The sequence below is a fragment of the Anser anser genome (assembly GCF_964211835.1).
Source record: "Anser anser genome assembly, chromosome: 4".
Classification (NCBI taxonomy): domain Eukaryota; kingdom Metazoa; phylum Chordata; class Aves; order Anseriformes; family Anatidae; genus Anser; species Anser anser.
This window is the reverse complement of record NC_139724.1, coordinates 77,696,585-77,719,840: the sequence shown is the minus strand read 5'-3', so window position 1 is coordinate 77,719,840 and position 23,256 is coordinate 77,696,585. Positions and strand designations below refer to the sequence as shown.

At 45.6% G+C, this 23,256-nt stretch overlaps 1 long non-coding RNA gene across 1 annotated transcript; it reads right to left on the bottom strand.

Annotated features, from left to right (window-relative positions):
* Positions 1–4,160: 4,160 nt before the first annotated feature.
* Positions 4,161–11,556, bottom strand: LOC310898500. Its single transcript, XR_014583347.1, has 2 exons — positions 10,161–11,556; positions 4,161–8,271 (listed from the first exon to the last, which is right to left on the bottom strand). It is a non-coding gene; the product is annotated as an uncharacterized lncRNA (long non-coding RNA).
* Positions 11,557–23,256: the final 11,700 nt, after the last annotated feature.

The following is a 23,256-nucleotide window of genomic DNA, read 5'->3' as shown; positions in this document are numbered from 1 at the left end:
GTCTGGGGGCCTGAGTATGGTCAGCACATAGATTTAGTGCCATTCCCTCCTCCATCAAGGGTGACTTGACCTCTTCATATCTAGGCACCAAGGACTTCCTCCATTAGTGCACTGCAATGGGGAGCAGCAGAGCAGCCTCAGCACCCAGGCCCTGAGTCAGCATCTCTGTATGGCCCTACTTGTGGCTATATACTTTTAACATCTCTAGATCTGCTTGTATTTTTTAGGTTTTAACTTTGTTTTGGCTGTTTGCTTTTTTATTTGTCTGTTTGATTTTTTTCCTCAGCAGCTGAAGTGTGTGTGTGAGACAGGAAGAGAACACCCTGGGATTCTTGCTGCAGCTGAGGCTGCACAAGCTCATCACACTGCAAAACCGTGCCTGTGCCTCTCAGCCCTGCTTTCATCCCTCCTCCCCTTCCCTTTCTCACTGCAGCTCTGAGCAGGCTGTCAGTCTACACTCCTGCACCCCCTCCTACCTCCTCCAGGTGTGGGTACTTGACTGCAATCAAATACTCTCTCCAGTAAAAGGTGGTGGAGAGATTTCATTATGGGCTAGAGCTGTGGTGCTTGGGGACCTGTTTGTACAATGGGAGCTTTGTGTGTCTGCGTTATTCTGCTGCCAGAGGAAGAAGCCTGGAGTGCTGGAAGATGCTCGTGTGTGCTGGGAGCTCATAGGTGAGAGTGCAAAGGGCATGTCCCTAACGTGACCGTGCGGAGGGCTGTGGAGAGGGGGAAAGGAGCTCATGTGCTCTCCAGGGACTGCCTGTCTTTACCTAATAACAGAGATTGAGGAGCTGGTTTGAGCTACCCAGACATTACATCAGCTTGTGGCCTCCCTCCCATTGGTCCCCGTGCTTTAGCCCCTTTAATTCGGCAGCGTATCCTTACAGTCACCTTAGTGTCCCGACCCATGAATCATGTTTGTGTCATTTCCCTAGAAGTGGGGAAGGGCAAAACCATTCAAGGAAAAACTCTGCATCTCTTCTGGTTGGTGAGGTTAATGTTGCAGGCAGAGGACGCTTTCTTTGAGGGGATGTCAGTGCTTTTCTTCTTTCTCTTTATTCTTTCTTTTTTTTTTTCTCCTCCTTGTGGGCTTCCCCATAAGACCCTTTTTCCTGGTAAATCAAACCTCTGTCTCTACCTATATGAGATTAGATCCAGCTGCACTAAACAGGATCAAATTGTGTACCCTGAAAGCACATGTGAAGGATAAGCTCTGTCCCAAACAGCTCTCACTCTACCCAGACAGAGGAACAGAATATCCTACCCCTCCAGGGTGGGAACCAAACCACAGAGAGATCTGTGCCGAGATTACAGCGTAATTTACAGCCTGTACACAAGTAAGCAAATAAGCCAAAGGGTTGCCCCAGGGTCCTTCAGTGAAGAGAGATGGTCTGAATCACATTGTAATTTTTCTGCCTCTCTCAGCAATGGGATTCCTAATTTAGGGAGCTAATATCCCCTAGATAGGATGACTGTGATCTTGATGACTTCTCCAGGGTCACTCGGCTAGTAGGAATCTTCTTAAAACTCAAATCACTGTCCTTTGTCCAAGGTGACAATGAGACAATTCCTATAATTTCTGAGCACCCTCTGGCCCCCCACACCCTGAAAACTGCAGTCTGAAAACCCACAACGTTAAAGGAGAACCAGCTTCTCTGGATCACGTGGAATAGTTTCTGTCACTTATGGCCATAGAAAAGGATTTGAAATGATTACCCAAGTGTGTTTTTAAGGTTTAAAAATACGAAGGCTAAGAAAAAGAAACAAATAAGAAATTATAATCTTTCCCTAAGGTCTTGTGGTTTGGGAAGAAGGAAAGGGCTCGCTTCAGTGCTTTGTCTTCTGGACAGATCATTTTTTCCCTGCCCTCTTCCATCCCCGTAAGAAAAATCCTCTGTGTAGGATAAAACAAAGAAGCATTTGCCTCCAGCTTTCTTCTAGACAGTCTCATTGCCCAGACCCTTTGTGAGCATCCATCAGGCTTAGCTGATACTAAATCCTTGTCATTACACACACACACACAAAAATAATAATTCAACACAAAGAAATTAGATCTCAGTGTATCTTGGTGCCCAGAAATGGCAAATTTGGCATAGTTACATTATATTTGACACAATGCACAAGAACTGAACTGCATTGAACTGAAACCTTAACTCATTTTTCAAATGGTTTGTTTTGGGCTGGGTGCTTCTTCCAATCTGGCCCAGCTCTGGCTGACCATTCAGGAAGATCTGATGCTTTAAAGCAACATCTGTTTACAACAACAGCATCTCCAGATCCAAACAACTCCTGATTACTTTCACATTTCTGATATAGATAGAGCAGCTCAGAAGCATTGGTCTCAAGGTTCCCAGAACATCCTCCTCAAAGGACATCATTTGGAGGTAATTGTAGGGCTGTTGTTGTAAACAGTTTCTCTGAAAGCTCCCAACAAAGCAAGAATCCCTTATTGAAAACACTCCATCCAGACAGTGTTGTTTGTCAGTGATGAGCTGCAGGGATGCTGGATCCCTGGCCCTCTTATAATCTTCAGCGGTCACGAACCAGGCCACTTGGAAGGATCTGTTTGAATCGGGGGGACTTCCAAGAGGAATCAAAAAAATCACGCCAGGAGTGCAGCCTGTTCCATTTATTCCACTTTCCCTTGCTAATGAGGGTGATCTGTGGAAAACATGAGGCCCCAGAAGGGGCTGACATGCTGTCTTAAGGGCCAGCTTTTAAAAGGACTTGCGGTGCTGAACTTTCATTGCAGTATGGGGTTAAGGAAGGACATATGTTAGGAGAGCAGCCACTGCGGGCTTCTTCTTTACCAAGAGAAGAGAGATCAACACCTTCAAAGCCGATCTGTCCTACCTGTTATAGGATGTGGTAATCTGCCCTAAAAAAACAGCCAGAGCAAACAGGCTCACAGTTTCGGTACCTCTGTAAGGTGTCTGTGGTTAGCCAAGAGGACTCCAAGCCCTGGAAATTTTAAGTGCTTTTAAGGAACTGTCCTAAAACCAGCCAGCAGCTGGACCACACCAATTAACTTGTCCTATGGACCAGCAATAAAGAAGGGGAGTAACCCCCCAGTGTTGCCAACACTTATGATTTTATTGGACATCTTGCAGTTGTCAATGTTCTTTCCATAAAATCCCAGCTGCTTGGTTCAGGAGATTGTGTGAAGAATCTCAGGTTTTATTCAACATCAAAAGAAGCAAGAAAGAGGGGGGGGGGGAAAGTGTTCTACCCCTTGTGATTGTAATGCAAAACTTAGAAACATGAAATCAAAAGCATTCTGCAAACCCCAAACTGGCAAACAAAGAAAGGGAACACAAACTTTGTTATTTTTAAGTTAATCTCAGAACCTGCAAGCCAACCGTACAGCTTTGGTGGCCAGGGTCCCTGTAGATTGACATGTGGGTTGGCAATTGAAGCCCCCTGTTTAGGGATATTTGGTGTTTAGACAGAGGATCATAGGCAATGGAATTACAGCAGTTTGGGAAGTTAAAACCTGTGAGCAGAACAACTGTAACCAATCATGTGCTGCTCTTATACACTTTGACCAAAAAACAAAATGTGTTTTATTAAGCCCTCGTGAAGGGCAAAAATTTTGCTGTGGATGGGAGGAACATGAAAATGTTTTAAGATGTGTTTTTGTGGGCTAGGGAGGCACACACTGTCAGCACAGCTCAGCTGGCAAGTGGTAACTCATCACAGTGAACTATCAGTCTGGAAAGGAACTGTGTGTTTCCAGCTCTGTAGGAACAGTCCCTGTTATTTTGAGACTGAAGGCCACCCAAAGCTTGTAGAGTTACATGATGCCATATATCCAGGCACCATGGCCAACCGAAGCACCTAGGGGACTTCCAGATTACAAAATATGGATAGGAGAGATGGAAGGCACCAGGTTTACCCTCCTCCTCACAATATTTGGGCTCAGAGGGGTGTGATAGGCCCTGGAAACCTTTTGCAGCATCCCCAGTGAGGCAGGAGGAGGAGTATGGTGGGTTCAGCAGGTGGCGCTCCTCCCTTGACTAAGCGCTGACAATTAGCAAATTAACTTAATTAGGGAGTGATTGGGGCTGAGGTTTCTCCCGCCTGCTCACCTGGCTGCTGCCTGCATGTGTGTGGGCCTCGCTATTGCCCGCTGAGCAGAAGAGCTCTTTGTGCAGAGCAGGAGAGGGGGTGGCGATGTGCTCACAGGAGGGCAGGAGATGTGCTGGTGTCAAACCAAAGCACGAGACCAAAGCTGAGCCCTAGCATACATTGCTGCAAGGTAGGAATCAATGAGGGACAAGCAGCTGGGGGCCTGGGACACTGGTTAACTCATTGCCCTCGCCCCAAGCAAGGGACTTGCCTCAGTTTCCCCATCCACAACACCAAGCTGCGGTAATGTCCAGCCCTGGGGACCATGGCCACGGGGGATATGTCCCTATGTGCTTGGAAGCTGCTGCATGCAGTCATTGTTGTTTCCCCCCCTTCCCTGTGCTGTCTTCCTCCCTTGCTCACATTTTGAGGCAAGCTCTCTAATGGCTTGCTCTTAATTAGGGTGAACTCTGAGTGCCCTGCTAGCATGCCCTTTCCTTTGTCAGCTAATTGGCCGGGCTTTCTGATCTATTATGTAAATAGTCTAAGTCTCTGTGGCACAGTGTCGTAATGCAATGCATTCCTGGGAGCCTGGGCTTCTGTTTCATGGGATCGTGCTCCAGCCTCAGGCAAAAACAGCAGCAACAACAACAAAAACCAGGCAAGCCTTTGGCTCACTTTCTCGAGGCTCCAGAAACGAGTTGCAGAAGAAAGTGTTCTGGGCAGCAGTTCAGGGCATGCAGATGGGGAGAGGGTGCGTGAGGAGGCCGAGGACAGCAGGAAGAGTTAAAGGCTTCCCTCCTCCTCCCGGCACAGCCGGCTGGTCTCTGTCCCGCGGGCTGGCCCATGGACAAGCCGGCATCACCTCCCACCCTGGGCGTCCAGGGCTGTGCTCACACCTCCTAGCCAAGTCCCCTGGTGCACAGGTAGGGCCAGGGTGAGTCTGGAGCTGTCCTGTGTCACATTCCTGGGGAGAAAGGAGCAGCCGTGCTCTTCTACTGAGCAGTGGAGGCAGGGCTCTGCTGTGTGAAGACCTCCTAACGGTGCTGTGTCCTTCCTGTCGAGGGACCAGCCACGTTCCCCACTGTGTTGCAGGCTGTCTCGCAGTGCTGTGCACATTTAAGCAAAGCTATAGATGTTCAACCAGGTCGGGAGTTTGTGTGGTCGTGTAGCATTTAAGTGACAGACCTGCTCACCTAGACAGACGAGTCAGGGGACTCTGCTTCCCATCCACCTTTTGGAGATGCTCTGGCAGGAGAACACACCCTCCAGTGTTAACAGGCAGCAAGGGGCCAGCTTCCTAAAAGAGATCAACAGGCCATGTTTTCTCCAAACACGAGCAATTAAGCTGAGCATTTTGGGGTCTTCTGCAATGCACCGTGTGTCACCACGTCGTGCAAACTTTGCTGCTTTGGCAGGCAGCTCCAGAGAGGTAGCCCAGATGGCATTAGGGCTTTCAGCAGTGGCTGACCTCATCCCCCAGCATATCAGCCAATGTTTTCTGAGGGGGATATATAAAGGGAGAGAAAGGGAGGGAGAAAAACTTCAAAACTATAATTATTCCACAGACAAGGAGAGCTATAAAATAAATGAGCAAAGTCCCTGCTCCGATAAATCCGCTTAGAAATCCAAACCCAGTAGCAACAGTGTAATTTATGTCCCACTGAAAAAGGTCCAGATGAAAATTGATGAAGTCTCTTATTTGTGTAATAAATCAGTTTCCATTAATGTAACCGATACGTATATTTATAAACACAGGCTGTACCCTAGGCTTGTTACTCAGGTTGTTGGAAGGGAGGCTGGGGAGAAAAGGGTGCTCTGAACCATAAAGTCCTTACTGATAAATCCAGAAAGACAATCTGTGAAAAGATAGTGGACTCAATTTATGACACCTGAAAAAGAGCCAAGTGTGAGTAAATCTTCTGTTCTTGCAGAAATAAATCTGGTAAAGTCTTCTTCCTCTTTCATGTCTCTGGAGGGGGCCGTAGAGCCAGTTTAAAAATTCCAGATAATTTCAAACAGTTGTTTGCTTTGACCACACCTCCGTGCTCCCAGACCCGTAAGTTCCATCACCCATTTTTTTCCTGTTGCACACCATGAAGACCTTTCCTGGCCTAGGTCTTCCTGGGAAGCAGCAAGTTGGCTTGGTTTTGGAGCTGGTCATTCCATGCATAAGTTCACCTTCATCCACACAGTGATGTGTGGAGCTTGCAAAGGACCACTCTGCCAGCCATGGGGCAGAAAGGGTGTCATGAGATTTATTGCAATGGTTCATTTCTACGTCAGCCGATGAGGGGTGAAAGGTTGTTGCATTTATGGTTTGATTTGTATTTCTGGTGTTGCCACAGCTTGTCAGGATTCTTCAGAAGACACACAACATGTCCTTGCTGTGCAGAGGGCTGTGGCTTGCAAACTATTTAACTAATGCCAGCCTGTTCTGGAATAGCATGGCCTGGAGCAGAGCCACAGAGATGCAGACTTAGGTCTGGGATCAAGTTAGGGTAAGGCTGTACCTGAGGAGTTATGCTGGCACGATAAAAATGAATTATAACACCAGCCATCCCTCTCGTCCTACAAGCAGAGAGCAAACCTTGCAATCTTGCATCTGAGTAGCAGACACACCGCCCATACTGCTGGTTGTGCAGGCAACTGCTGGTGAAAAGGCAATTGCTCGGGCCTGAGGCTTGTCCCTTGGCAGAGTTCATGAGCTCAGTGCCTGAGGTGAAGTCTATACTTACAAACAAAGCAGGGCCAGGACATGGGCTCACCCAGGCAGTTGATTGCCAGCACAGTCTCCAGTTTTGTCCCAGCCAATCCACAGTCTCTTAGCACACTTCAAGTGATGGAGGTTGTCCTCAGCACCCTTTTTGTTTTTCTTTTTTCTTTTTTTTTTCTTTGTGAAAGAAGACAGCCCGGACATACGAGCAAAGGCAAATACCAAGTTGTGCACCTGAGATACAATGACTCCAAACAGTCCCTCAGTGTAGGAGCTCTGTCCTTCATGATGTTGAGATCTTGATTTGACAAGCACCTGAGCATCTGCTTAGTCTTTTAAATTGGCCTCGCTTTAGGAGAAGACTTGGAATAAGGAAAATCCTAAAGTCCTTTCCAGACTCAGTTACTAATATTGTCATGTGCATGTGCTAGCCCAGGAGCCTAAGAGACCTTGGGGTGGCTCATTTATGAGGACAGACTTACCAAGGGTGACCCAGCTTCCTATCTGTAATCCCTGGGCAGGCTTGTTGGCAGATTGCTTGGTGATTCTGCAGCTGGGCTCTGCTGATCCAGTCACATCCCAGCGAGGTCTCAAGTACCCTGTACAGGTCTATGGGACAGTTTGTGCCGCTGCTGCTAATCTAAGAGGTAGAGTGCTGCTTTCCCTCCTGCACAGCTTGCACAAAGCCTTGGAGCCCTTACACAAGCCACATGCCTGACGTTACTTACTGAAAAATTGCAAGAAAGAAGCAAAGAGAAGTCTTACATTTCTTTCATTCTACCCACTTTCTTGCCAAGGTGTAGTGGGTGATAATTATCTTACACCATCAGCTGAAAAAATAACTGAAGATTAAGGCAAATAATCCCTGATAAATAGTTATTTTGCCTTGTTAGCAGCAACAGTCAGGTTTACATTTTGGACAATGACAACAGCAGTGGCACACCATGGCAGTCTGCTAAGCACACAGCTTCGAGGTACGTTTGTGTCACAGCAGCCAGGTGCATTTTACCCCAGTCTGGCACCAAGTCCTGATGCCACGTGGGTTGGAGGTGCCTTGAGGGGGAAGAGCTGAGCTTGGCAGTACACATGGCTTTGCACAAGAGCACAGAAGGTCCAAGCTGTGGCTAGGGCGTGCCTGGCGTGAGAGTCGCAGCTGCATGGGGAGTGCCATCCCATGCCAGCCCAGGGACAAGCGCAGCACTGGGAAGATGCTCCAGCCCTTCCTCAGCACCTGGTGGAGAGTTCATGGGAGCTGCCCGAGGAGAGGAACGCGCACCGGGAACACCGAGAGCCAGGAGGCAAACACCAGGGTTATCACAGGCACCATCGTGAGACTCAGGCTTGTGGTCTAACGAAGCTGGGTGATCTCAGCAGCACCTAATCACCCAGAGTTGAGGTGAGGTTCTGGAAACATTTACCAGAGGAGATGCAAGATGGTTTCAACCAAAGGGATGAGGCTGTAGGAAGAGCTGAGCTCTGGGTGACTGAAAGGCAAACATCAGAAGGGGATGAAGGAAAGGTGTTAAGAAAGTGTTTAAGGATGTTAGATGTGGTGCTTAGGGGCAAGGTTTAGTGGGTGATATGGGTGGTAGGGGGATGGTTGGACCAGATGATCTTGGAGGGCTTTTCCTACCTCAATGATTCTCTTATTAGAGATTGGGAGAAAAGGACGTGTCCTACAGAGCTGTATCATCCAAGGTCTGAAACCCCAATATCAGCCTGACTCCCAAACGTCCTTTTCACTACTGCTAGCTGAAGTATAGAGTTTGGTGAGTGATTCCTGAACGGTATGGTGGTCCCCTTTACAGCTAGGCAAGGACACAGTAAGACATAGCTGTAAGTCATGGGGTAGATGGTCAGGTCTCTGGAGTTCTCATTTAGCATTCTACCCCATGGTGTTTTTCTGAGAAAGCTGCCTTGAGGGACTTGCAATTTCCCTAAGTGTGTGAGTGCGGAGAATAACTTTCGCTGCATACCAGAGATGAAGATACTGAGCTTTGGCTTAAGGTAGAGCAAAACAGGCTAAGACTGTAGGAAGCCTTAATTCAGATGCTGGTTGGATGGTTTCCATTCACTTTTGGGTTTCTTTCTGCAAGGCTGTCCTCTTAGTGCACAGGATGGACCTGCTGTGCTTACTGTCTCAGTGTCGTTCACACTGTCCCTAGACTTGCCTGGAGCAGAAGCTGGAAATGGAATTCTCACTGAGATCCCTGAAATGAGTTGGCCTACACTAGTTGAAACTCAGATCCAGCTAGATCCTTACCTCAGCAGGCCCTGACAGAATTTATGGCTTTTATAAAGAAAAATGGAAGCAAACACCAAATTGGGAGCAGCTGAATGAGATAAAATGAGGTTTCCAGATGGTGGCAATGAGCAGAGAACCAACAGCAATGCTCCCTGCTCACTGGTGGTACCCCACCTTGGCAATCCATGTTGCCTTCCTGGGACCCCCCCAACAGTGCAGGCACCTGCCGCAATTCCATGGGTGTAACTCCAAGGCTGCATCCCTGGCCTGGCACCAACCAGAGCCAAGTTCAGATCCCCGTTTCATTTGGAGATCTTGGGTAAATCACTCAGTCATGCTGCAATATAGTTCCTCTCCTATAAATCTGGCCATACCTCCTCTCCCTCAGCTCTACAAACTCCTGTCCCTCACTCTGTAAACTCTTTACAGCAGAGACAGTACTTGCAATGTGTTTGCACAGTATCCAGGCATAATTGGGTCCTCGTTTAGGCTGAGGGACATTGCTGTAATTCCTTATTTTGGAGTATTTTTGCCCTCACCAGCACAGGGCGTTCTGGGAAATGACCCTATTTTGCTCAGTTTGCTTGTGCTCTCCCTGTTTTGGCAACAGGAGCTCTCTTATGTACGTATGGGTGTGGGGCAGGTTCCAGAAACAGCAGCCTTCAGCTGTGGGTTCATAAATCTTTCTGCTTCCATACCTATGCAGGGAACCTCACCTCACCTATCCATGTGCTAATTAAATAAGGGCAGCGAATCATCAGCATGGGCAGGGATTAAACGGCTTGTTTACAAAATTATATCATTTGCAGGTCACGATGACACTTGTTTTTTCTCTTTCACACAAATTCCAATGACTTTTTTTTTTTTTTTACTCTGTTGGGGGCCCACTGATACTAATACTGATGGCTTGATTGGCAGTGCCATGGGTGCTATGGGGTGTCTCAAGGGATGCCCCATGCCTGCAAACCATGGCATTTTCAGCCTGCCTGACACAAAGCATTGACATGCAAAGCCTCAGCTTCCTCTCCAGAGACAAAAGACCAAAATGAAAAGCCTGTTAAGATATTTTTTTTTCCTCTCCCTTTAGCCATCAACTACCCTCCAAAACAGTGGTGCACTAAGTCTTACCTCTCGTGGCTGCTGTAGACTTTGTGAATCCAGTTCCTCTCACTGGGCTCCCCCAAACTGGCATTTTCTTCCTCCAGAGTCTGGGACATGACTCACCGAGGAGTGTCACCCTTGGGGAGTTGCAGAAGAACATTGCATCAGCCCATGCAGGAGTGTAAATGACAGGATTCCCATGAAATTTGGCAACTGTTCATAACTTCACAAACACCATGGAGGTAACTTCTGGGAACCTCTAGATTTGCAAGTGCAGCTAGGTCCCATTACTCTAACCCTAAAAGCCTGAACTAAACTCTGATGCTCAAACCCACCCAAGCTGATGGGAGCTCTGGGATCACCAGGGAAATAGAGAGGAGCAGTGCGCAGGAGCATATTCAGCAATAAAAACTCAAACCTTGTAACTGGTTTGAGCATAGATAAGGCTTGGCACAAGGAAGTGAGCAGAACCGTAGAAAGGATGATATTAATAGGCAAACACAAAGTGAAGAACACAAAGATGGTGTTCTTCGTTGTGATCCATAACAGAAGGTCCTTTTGTTTTTTTTCTTATGACCACTCGCAGACATCCTTCCCTGTTCTTTCTTGACCAAGACATCTTTTCTAACAGCTCAACTTGAATTTCTGGAGAGAACAACCCAGCCTGCAATCTGGTCTGGTGCATGTGGCCGCACTCATGGCTGCTTCTGTGCAGAATAAGACAGAAATGTAGGAAGGGAAATGTTTGTTTGAGAATTGTTTGAGCAATTTTTAGTGGCTGTGGTGGATCTGGGGACAGTCTGCCCACACAGGTGATGAAAGCTCCATCTTTACAGATGTTCAGAACTCAGTTGGACTTCTGAGCCTGAAGTGGACTGCGTGATGTCCGAAGGACCTTGCCAAATTATGACTCTTGGGTTAGGTGGACAGAAACCTTCAGCTCTCTTCCAGCATTGCCCCGACTCTCTCTGGATTTGGCTGATGGTGTCAGCTTGATCTCCATGACTATAACAAGGGGTTAAAGATTTAATGCAGAAACATCTGCAAACATGTGATTTGGGCATCCACAGCATGGAGGTGAATCTCCCCTTGAAGTTTGAGCTCTGCTCCTATTCAGCTACAACTTCTTGTTTAAAAGCAGGGTGTTTTTTGGGTCAGTTCTCAGGACTATATTACAACCAAGACACACACTATTTTCCATATTTCCTACAGCTAGGAATTCAATGATGTATGCATCTCAGTTCCCATTAAACATACTGCATGATCATCTGTACTTTCAGGTGTGTGCAGTGACCACCACTGATAAACTCCATACATCAAAATCATACTCTTTTTTTAGACCTTTTCTAAAACAAGAGTAACAATTAAACTGTATAGCAGGGAAACATACTAGTAATAATAATCTTTTACAACTACTCTGCACTTTTGAAGTGCCTCCAGCCCAAACAGACTCCAAAGGCTCATGGTTCCAACATCGCACTACAAAACAGCTGCAAGCCCTTCTGCTTTGCAAACAAGAAAATGGGGGTTCCAAGAGGTAAAGCTAATACCTCGCTATCACACGGTACCTTGGTAGTTGAGAAGAGGACCCAGATTCCCTGAGTGCCTTGTGCCTGAGCTGAAAGGCTGCTAGTAGCCTGCGTTGTCATTTATTGTGTGTTTATGCACATAGTACAAGCTCTGTTGGACCCTGACCTAGGAAAGAGCCTACAGCCCTAGTTTTAAAAATAATCATGAAGCAACTTCCCCAGAGGCATTAGGCAGAGCAAGAAGCTTTAGCTGTGCTCTCTTTGGAGCAAGAGCTCTCTTCTGCAGGGGCACATGATCCTCCCTCCACCAACTGGCAGCTTTAGACAGATTCCCCACCGCTTGCTAAACATAGCCCAAAACAGAATGCCTATGTAACATGTCAAGTGTTAGCTGGGAGTAATCATTCACGTTATGCAACCAAGTCACATGCATGCATGCGGCACACATCAAGCAAGCTTCTGCCCTGGTTGCAGCAATAGCCCTACCTCCAGCTGAGCAGTAATTATTGTTACTCTGAAAGATGAAGGAGGTAAAAGGCTTCAGCCACCACTCCCTGCTGTATGCAGAGCTTTTTGGTAACCTCAAGCTGGGAAGGAACCGGTGGCAGCTTTTTATGAACTCCATTCCATATCTACATCCACACAGGGCCTCCTGCCCAATTGCAGAGTTTGGTTCCCAGTGAATGGGCCCAGGGAGGGCTGGGGCCCCCATCCCACTGTCACAGCTGTCCTTGCAGGGATGTTGGTAGTCCTCAAGTTGCTACCCACAGCTCCCATCTCCTTGAAGATGAAGTGAGACAATTTGTGGGGAAAGCTCCACAACGCATCGGCTTCCTGTAACACAAGGTGTTTGAGTCCTGGACATCTTCAGGAGTGCAACTGTTTACACCAGGGCTGGGGCAACTCATTGGGCAGTTGTCACCTGAGTCAATTTCTCAGGGAAGATGTATCAAAAACTGACTGATGCGATCTTCATCTTTCAGGCATCAGGGCCACTTTAATGATCCCAGACATTCCCTTTTCCCTGAATTTCTGAATTTTCAATGCATTTCTTCATCTTGCATTGGGAAATTACAGATTCTTCCTTTTATTTCTGAATTTTCCCTTTTGCCAGGGAAAACAATAATCTATTTTCTCTTCTATAAATGAGGACCTTTTTTTTGTTAGGCATGACAATAAGTAGAGCGGAGTTGATCCCAGAACCTCTCCTCGCTCTGCCCTGGTCACCTACAACCAACCCCTGGCAGATCAGTGTGAGGCACCCGTCAACTGCCCTGAACCTCAAGTAGCACACCCAGGTCTCTCCCTACCTTTCTCCTTTCTGTGAGCCATCCCTCAATCTCGTGTGGGATCTAAAGCAAATTCCTGGGAGGTGAGGGAAGATGCATGTCTTGTGTCTGCGTGTGTGAGACAGAACTGCCTGCCGAGTGCAAACACGGGCCTGAATTTGGGCCTGCTCCGAGCAGGCAGCAGGCTCTGATGCTGGGCAGGATCTCGGTCAGGGCATCCTGCCAGAGTGCTGAGATGCTGAGCTTTCCCATGCGCGTGGAAGCTATGGAGTTTGCTCTCCCCTTTCCAGAGAGCTGATGTTCACCTCCAGTGGAAATACAGCCCTTCTGTCCTTTCCCATGCAAATGCAGCCCCCCACGTGCAAAGCACCAGTCCCACTGAAGGGCAAAGGAGAGGCTGAAACCCATTTAGCTCCATGGGAAATCCTTGCCCACCACACACAGTTCCTGTTAGCCTGCATGTAGCAGGAGGCCCCAGCTGTGTGGGACCTGAGAGGAGATACTCTACCGGGAAACAGCAAAGAAAGAATATTGCATGAAGAGATGCTGCAGGGCTTGATGTACATTTTAGCAAAGGCAACTTGAAAACGCTCCATGGATTCAAATGGATGTTGGAGAGCATTAAGAAATACTCTTGGCCTCAGATGGAAATTCAGTTACAACTTGACTGAAGTTTAATCCTGACAGTTAGTTGTGCAGCACAAGGGATCATCTTCTGCTTTCCCCCAGGGGCAATAAAGTTCCTGTCTTTGTTACTGGACGCTGTACTTTGGTACACTAAAGGCAAACTCCACTAAGACAACTGAGTAATCCTCTAAGGTAGGGGAGGTTGATAGTGATGACTAAGATTTAAAATCTGCCTACTTTGTACAAGAATTTCATCACCAAGTTGCTGCCTTTCCCAGCAAGCTTAAAATCCGTAAAGGATTGCATGAAATGCTTTGATGAGGCTTAATTCTTAATTGTTTTTGAAGTTATATATGCATTACCTTATATATAGCTTAAATGAATTGCACAAAGTAGTTGGAATAATTAATTGGAACTGAAATCTGGCTCTTCTTCACTTTCCCATAACTTTTTATAGCTAACTCTCTTTGTGCTAAAATTTCCCTTAATCTAACTCTCTCTATAAAGATGAATATGCTTTGGGAGAGTGGTGGCAAAATCTTAAGACTATCGAGATAAAAATGTTAATGTAAACACGTGCAAAAAAGGTGTGGGGGGAGAGAATCTAATAAGGGGAAGAAATCATTGGGGGGAGGGAGGGGGAACAACCTACATTTCTCCAGATATTCCCAATTACAATTCTTGGAAACATAAAAATTAGAAATAGTTTAAACAATTCTTCACACTTGGCTTTTTTTGTGGATTTCTAAGGTATCTCTAAGTTTCTTCGTCCTTTTAGAAAGAATTGGCTCAAAGGTTTAAAGTTGTAGAACATTTTCACATTTGACATCTTTGAAAACATGATGCTTTGCACCTACCTCGTAGTAATTGCTACAAACTTTTCTGGTCTGTGTTTTATCATTTTGTGAGAGCTAGAAATGTAAGTGGGAAGAGTTTTAAAGGCTTTAGGTATGTGTCCCTATATAAGTGTGCATGTGTTGCAGGGTCTGACAGAGGTAGAAACCAAAGTCTTTTAACTTACAGCATAGTCTGACACCATTTCCCTTCTCAAATGAAATGCAGAAAACCAAAATTCCTGAAAAACTAAAACTGGGTGGAAAAGTGCAAAGAAATGGGACTTGTTCACTGTTGCATTTCCCTACACAGCTAAAGTTTATCTTTTGTATTCCACAATTTTAATGTCTTACAAGTTGAAACAAAATTATTTTGCAGAGGAATATGGTCCCCATGCTGACATAGAATTTTCTTTTCAGCTAAGTAGTATTTTTCAGTGTAAAAGTATTAATTTGGGAACCATCCAGCCAGTAAGACTGGTTGTCTGTGTATGGGGGTAGCTATGTTATGCTCGTGGTGTGCAGCCCTAGGGTGTGAGTCCCGTTCAGATGCAAGGTACATAGCCTGCTTTAGAAAAGTTCCTTCACAGCAATACTCAGTTCTAAGAGGTGCTGTGTCCACACATAAATATCACAGAAACTACCCCCGGCTTGGCTAAAACTCAAAACCAAGAGCTAAAACTCCAGGGCCCACGCACAAAATGACCTGGACTCAAATCCTCAAAGTGTATTTTCCCCGTGTTCATTTTTGCTTTTAAGTGACACGGGATTAGGCAAATACCAACTTGCCATTCCACTTCTCATGGTTTGCAGGTAGGCCAGCTCTGCCAATGCAGAACCTGTGTTTTCAACAATAATCTGGGCTCTTAATTATTTCACGTCATGTGAAAAGTCTTAGAATCAATTTAATCTCATGTACTTTGAGAGCAGAAGTGAGAAGATTTGTTAACAGCTTGCTGCAGAACAGGGAGGGGTAGTGGATGGGGAACTTCTTCCATCTGGCCACAAGTGCTAAAATACAAGGTTTGGATGCTAATATGCAGGGCTTAAAGTTAATTTGCAAGCACTGAGAAGTACATCCAAGGACACAGAGAGGTGTAAGGAGGGAGGCTGCGGAGGCTTTCATGAAAGCTGACTTTGTGTTAGGTCAGCTGTCTTTGGGATGACAGGTTTCAGGAGAGGCCAAGGAACAGCCAAAATGTTTATGATTTCCTCTGGCAATCTACAAGAGCAGTTTATATTACATGCAAATAACAAAGGTTAATGAAATGGAAAAGTTGAGAAATCAAATGCTCAGAAATTAGGAAACACTGAATTAAGAATGTAAATTCAACCACAAAGCCACGTTGTCCTCTTTATTCCTTATGAGACTTCATATCATATCTTTTAGATGCCCAGGTAACAAAGCTGATGTTTTTCCAAATACTTAAACCCTAAAGAGATTTTTTACTGTGTATCTAGTGAGAAACATAACTAAATAATCTTGAAATATATATTTTTACCATAGATTTATGCCTTCTTTCTACTCATTGTTCTTTCTGTATTGAAAAAAGTTTTATTAAAGCTGCAACAAAAACATTGCTTCTGAAAAAACTTTAAAAACTCTGGTGTGAAGCAACTGTGGCATCTCTTGAAGAGATACCAGTCCTGATTTGAAGACCATGTAAATCACATGCCAAATTCTACTCCTCTAATGTGGTAATAGTTTATACCTGCTTTGGATGGATGTAAATGGCTATATCACAGAGAAATGGCTCTGCAATATACCTAGCACAACGTTACTCAAACGGCAGTGTTGCAGAAGCTCCTTCAGCTCACCCATGCATTGCTTCCCCTCACTCCCTCCTGCAGGTCCCAGCTCTCCCACTTCTCACCCTCTCCCTAGTTCATCTACAAGCAAGCACTCTGTTGCTGCTGTAGGGTTGGTTTTCAGTGAATCACCCACAGCCATCTGATGGCCAGAGCTTACTTGAAGGAGGTGGCCGGGTCATACAGCCAAGTGCAAGCAGAGGGCACGGCTGCCCTTTTCAGCAGCTCCTCAGCCAACTGCAAAATTTCCCCCTTTGTTTCTTCAGGTTGCAGTCAAACCTGGAGGCACCAACCAAGGCCACTGCCCCACTATGCTAAATATGTGGAGATGGGAGGTCAGAAAGTGTCACAGACTAACTCAAGTTTGTGTTGGAGCTGAGGAGCACAGATAGGATCTCCTGGCTTTCTCTCCTGCACCGTACAAGGAAAACCAGCAGTTGCCAAACTTTTATACAGTCCTGCAACTAGAATTGGGTCTATCCAATGCAAGTCACTTCTAGACAGCATAGGAGAGGATTCAGGTCCCTTGGAGAAGGTGCTAGGAAAAGTATGGGAGCAGGCTGCCGGGGAAGGGAGCAGCAAAGGGGGCTGGGTGGGGTGTCCTAGGGAAAGGACTGAAACCATTCAGTGGGCCATCAAGCAATGTGATGAAGCAAATGGGCTGCTTTGGAGTGCCCACCAACTCCTGGCTGTGTCCTGGCAGCAAGCCACACCATGTCTCGAGCTGGGGCCAAGGCAGAGCAGCTCCATGGTCCTGGGGCCACCCTGGGCTTTGGTGCTTCTGCAGGCACATGCAGAGCAGGGGCTCCCATGGTTTCCAGAACATGGATCAGCATTGGTGCTGTGCTGCTTCAGAAGCGATAAAGCAGGTCAGGGTACAGGCTGGGCCTGCATTAATTCTGCCCCTGCTAACCCCAGATCTGGAAGAGCCGGGAACTGTGGTTCACAGGCACAGGAGCCTCCTGGAGCAGGGCCAGCTGAAGGCTGGAGGATGTCCAGCTGCCTCAGCCCAGAGGTGATAAAACCAGCTGAGAGCCTTCGCAAGAGCACGGCGGCCTCGGGCACATATGATCAGGGTAGGTCTAGGCCTGAGCTTGTCAGGCCATGCTGCAAGGGGCAAAGTCAGATGTCATAGGCTCCATTTCATGGAATTGGCCTCCCTGGAGGGTCTCCTGTCTCCTCATTCAAGAGGACATCTTTCTGCAAGGCACATCACGTCCAGCACATCCCAGCAAGATTTAGCTGCTGATGGGGTGTTTCTATTGCTTCATTTTGTTTTGTTAATTAAAACACGGAGTATTAAAAAAAATGCAAGACATCTATTTTATTTTATTTTACTGTTCTTTCTCATGGAGCAACCTCCAGGGAAATAAGAGATTACAAAAAGAGAGGAACAATATCCGTGCAGAGGCTGTGGGTTCTTGCAAATTAAGTTGTGAGGAGAAGGGAAAGAACAAAAGGACGAGCCTCCTGATAAGCAACTGCTGTAATCATGCGTGCCAAAAATGCACATTGGGGTGTTTTCTGTAGGATCCCCTTTGTGGAGAAGGAAGACAGAGGGAGGAGGTGTTTGGAAGGCATTCCTCACTCTGGGCTTTTTGCAGAAGAGTCCTATTCTTTCCCAGGTCTCAGGTACAGAGCTGTGGCCTCCATCACTCCCTTGCAACGCCCCACAGAGGGGAAATCAATTCAGTGCTTCACATTTCAGCGGTGCACTCTGTACCCCCATGCATGAGGCTGTGTATGGGCCCATTGCACAGATGCAAGAGTGGATTCCTTACTCCACGGCGGCTGCTGAAGCTCCCCCAGGAGGAGCCCCCCAAGCTCTGGGCAGCCTGTGCCAGGGCTCCGGCACCCGCCCGGCCCAGCAGTGCTGCCTGAGGGGCAGGGGGAGCCGCTGGGGCTCCGGGCTGGGCCCGCGGCCTCTGGGCCTGGCCCTGGGCACCGCTGAGCAGAGCCTGGCTCCGGCCTCTCCACACCTCCCTGTGGGGCTTGGCGGACACGGACGGGATCCCCCTGCCCTCCTCATCCCCAGACCGAGCAGCCCCAGCTCTCTCAGCCTCTCCTCACAGGACAGATGATCCAGTCCCCACCCCACAAGCTCTATATTCGCCCACAAAAAAATATTTATTAATAATGAGTTTATTATTATCACCTAGTTTCCTACAGAATATGAAGTAAGTCTACACTGCCACACAGTCTGTTTTCTCCCCCACCAAATACTGAACCAGCAAATCAAACACAACCAGCTTTGAAAGTGAGGAGAGAGATGTTAAAGCTATGCAGCCTGCACAGGTGTCATGAAAATGGGGAGAGAAGCAGGCCCTCATGGTGCTGCACTGTGGAAAATGCTTCAGCCCTACAGAGAATCCAATGATAAGGAAACATGTCCTTAAAGAATTAGCCTGTTCTCATTTGGCATTTCTCTGCTAGCTGTTTGAACAGTCCTTGCAGGAGGAATAACTCTCACAGCTTTGCAGAGTGAGTCCTCCTTCCCCTTAGCATTAGAAGATTTTTTTTTCCCGGTGTTTCCCCAGCATCCCCTAGAAAACAATGTGTAAAACCATGAGGTTTTTGAGGCTCAATCTTTCTGCTGCAAGTCCTAGCAGGACAGCCTGATGTGCAGGCAGGGAAGATCTCTCCACTGGGAGGAACTGAATCCTTCAGATCACCTTGTGCTAATTCTTGTGTCCTCAAACGACATGGGCTTTAGGCCTGTAATCTTCATGGGCTTGGCTGGAGCCCACACTCCTTGAGAAACAGGGCAACCAGCAGTCCTGGTCCCAAAAGCTGTGTGCTCACAGGGCCAGTACAGACCTGCTGCAGCTCACACTCCCAGCCCAACATCCAGGCTCCACACAAACGTCTGAGACCCAGGAATGGGTGATTCCTCCTCCACAGCCTGTTATTGTAACAACACTTTCCTCCATGTCCAGTGCTCACCTCTTCCTTACCGTTCACCTTACCCTTTCCCTTTAGGAGCTGGACTTGATGATCCTTGTGGGTCCCTTCCAACTCAGGATATTCTGTGATTTGAGATAGTCTATGAGTCCTTTCTGCAAAGCACCATCCTGTACAGTAGAGAGAAGAGAAACCAAGGCAGCAATCCCCAACATGACCACCCAGCAGGAGTCAACAGAAAGGCTAGGAGCAAATTTACAAAGTCCCCTGTTTTGAACCAAATCTAATATTTAACCTACTATTAAAACACAAAAACAAACAAAAAAATGTATCAGAGGAAGAGGCTTAAAACTAGATTTGCCAAATCCAAATCAGCTGGGGGGGGTTTAGAGGTAGGGGGCTGGTTTGTTTTTTCTTTTCTTCTCACTGTGAACTTGTCTTAGAGTAACCAAGAAAGTATTGTGCAAAATCCACAATTGCTTTAGGAAAATGAAAATAAAAGAAAAGCAGTAGTTTGGGATATTTTCTCATTCCAATGTGCAAACTTTTGAGAAAAATCTCTCCCTCATTTTTTCCCTAACGAGGAATCCTACAGCTTAGAAAAGAAAAACATTTTGTCAAATCTTTGTTTAAAGAATAAAAAGACAACAACAAAAAACACATAAAAGTGTCTTTATCAATGAACTACTAACAAGCAGAAAATGAGCAGAATGAGCCTTTCTCACCAAGTCTAACGAACACCTCAGATTGTAGAGCTTGTTCCACATTCAGTTGTCTGAAGAAAATAAGACTGAGGAAAGAAAAGATTAGTGTCAGGCTAGAAGTATTAGATGATTAGCATTGTTTTAGGAAGCAATCTGAGATGTCATCTGGAGATATGCTACCGATCCATCTGGGGGGAAAAGGAAAGAAGACAGAGGAGAGGGAGGGAAAAAAAAAACAACCCAACAACCCTGTTTTGTTTCTCATTACTGCTCTAATTCTGGTGTAATTGAAAACGGACTGAATGTGTTTAGGAACATGTAGGACATCTGTTTCTCATTGGAAGAGCTCCGCTTTTTCGAGTGGCGCCTTCCATCTTCATCACAGTCCAAAGATTCCCACATCACGACTTGTCCTCTTTCTTTCTCTTCTTTTTTTTTTTTTTTCCTTTCCAGAAAATGGGAGGTTGAACTTTCGACTCCATGTAAAACAGTTGGAGAGAAACCATGATAAGTCCCTGGGGACCCATTGAGCCTTTCTTCCCATTATCCTACTTGATTCTTTGCAGCTTCTCAGTTCTTTAAATACAGCCTTGAGCTATTTAATGCTGGTGGCATGAAGAAAAAGGGGAAGGGACAAGAGGAGGGGGAAGAAAAGAAAAAAATGGAAGAACAATTTGTAAGGTCAGACATCCAAACAGAGAAACAAAGACAACAACACTGAAAGCTGTCCTTAAGCTGGGCCAGGACATCGTGCTTTGCCAAAGGGGATAGATCTACACAAACACTGGTTCATGCAGTTCTGGCTCTCCTATGTGTGGAGGAAGGAGTCTAAGATCCAAGAAGATTTGCTTGTGGGTTAAACCAAAGGGCAATATCCTAATTCTCCTCCTGGACCCACACACTAAGCCTCCAGTGTTCATTTTGGTTTGGATGACTACAGAACTCTCTCTCATAGGAAATTCTGGAGGCCCCATTGCTTAGAGAGAGATTACAAGTTGAGGAGACAATAAAGAGCTTGTGGGAAAAATCACTACCTTGGCAGGGAAATGGGCTGCATGGTCTGATAACTCATAATACTCCACCGTTTGGAGAAGGTCTGCTTGTAGTGAGAGGGACCAGAGCATGACCACAAGCTAGAAATGGGCCTTGATTTCATGAACGGCTCTATTCTGCTTTAATAGCACTTTCCATCAACACGGTTAATTCACGACCATCAGCCCATGAGACAATGACTGCTCTTCCCCTGTTACACCAGCCTCGCAACCCTCACCTCCAGTCAACAAAGGGGAAAGAGGATGTCTTTGGCTGTGGTGCATGAAGAAACACAACCACAGTGAGACGTAGGAAGGACCTTGGGAACGGCAGGCAGAAACACCACTGAGGAGAGCCTTCCTTATGCCCCTAGGTCATGAGTAACTCTGAGCCTGCAGGAGAACTTTGCAAATGAATACAACAACCAATGTGGTCTCTGCCTGGCCAGTGCTCACCATGAAATCAGCAGGTCTGATTCTCTTGGGCTGCCACACTATGCCCTTCTGAGAGAGCAAATGAGCCTCAGCATGGTCATTAATTATATTTTATCCCATTGCAAAGTCTGCTCAGGTGGCCAAAGTGAAAAAGTTCCTCTTTGGAAAACAAAGGCAGACTTCACTTTTGATTTTAGTTGGACTCAGGATTTAGTCTTTATAGCCAAGTAGCTATGACTGGAATATGTTCTGCCTGAGGTGTCTGAAGAAGAATTTGTAAGAAATCAGATGCTAATGAAATTACGGCACAAAAGGAATGATCTCTTCCTGAAAAGGACATTCAGAAAGCCATCAAGCTGCATCAGAAAATGCTGATGAAGGCATCTTACTGTCAATGAATGCCATTTCATTGAGTCTAGTGTTTTGTTGGAATTTTTAACAGGAAACCTTAAGAGAGCTGTTTTTTTTTTTTCTCTTTATTTTTTTGACTGGAAAGTATTAAACGATTTCATTTGCATAATATTTCAATTGCCCCATCTCAAATTTATTATCCATAACATTTTGGCATACTTTAATATGCTGTACTTACAGATATGTTTCACACTTTTGCAAGCTGTATATTAAAACTCTGTTTTGACTCTATCAAATCAAATGTGCTGACTTCTTGAAGCAAAATGTTCCTGTATCATCAAAACTGTACATTTTTATTATTTGGATTTTTTTTAATCTGTCTGGACAGAAGACTTTGATTGATTATTTTCTCCATTTAGTTTGAATAATGTTTGAAATTTCAGAATTTTCCCAGGAATAAGGACATCAGAACATTTTTTCTCAATCAGCTTTAGAAAGCTGATTCTGTCACTGAATTATAGTTTTATATATATATATATGAACAGTATATATTTTTATAACGGTATATATAAATACAGTTACACTATACACTTTCAGAGGAAGTTCAGATGGAATTAGTCCACTAGGGGAATAAGTACCCTGGCCAGAAAAAGTATTGAGTGCTCTGAAAAAGATCAGGTCATGTTTAAAAAAAATAATAAAGAAAAAATATCTGAGGTTCTTTGAGTCTTGGTCATTTAATCATCAGAAACTACTCCCAGACAGTCAAAATCTCTCACTTTGTAGTCTGGACTTTTAGCTGTAGGTAGAATATATATTTCTCTTAGGAGGGTCCCAGTTCAATGCACAGTATCCTGCAACGTAATGGCCCTTACACTCACAACCATTCAAGAAAAAGTTAAAACCCAAAAAAGCTTCTGAATTCATTAATTGCTATGTTGGCCAAGGTGGTCAACCATTACACATACGATAATGCTCATATGGATTAGTACTTCATGTGAAAAATAAAGACAGGCATGACAGAGCTACACAAGAAAGAGACATCAAATATAGGAAAAGTTGTATTTAAAGAAGCTGGGAACAGGCCAAAAAAGAAAATAAAGACATTCATACATGGAAAAGTATTCATTACTAGGAATCTTTCCAGAGTAGATGGAAAAGGAGCTTTAACCACTTCCTTAGTAGAGGGCATCAAACTTCTATTGTATGCAAAAATAGTTGTTATTATTTATCACTGATATTAGAGCCAAGGAAGCCTGGGGTGGGACAGATTAAAAAGTTCAAGGGAATCTCTACATTAAAAGCCTTCAACTGTAAGTTCATGAGATAGGTGAGCACAACGCCAAGATTAAACAGCATATTTAACTTGTTTGCCAAAATACGATCGCAGTGGCAAAAACAAAACAAAACAAAAAATAGATTCAAAAAGGAAAAAGAAAAAGACCCTAAGGATCCTTCATGTGGATAACATTAAATATATTACCAGATGAAGATGAATTTTAGAAAGTAAGCTGAAGTGTGCCTGTTGCATGTTTGCTGGTCCCACCACCATGGTTCTGATCTTCTGCAGGTCTAGGTATTACCTATGTGTGGCATGAGGACACTTCCTTCCTG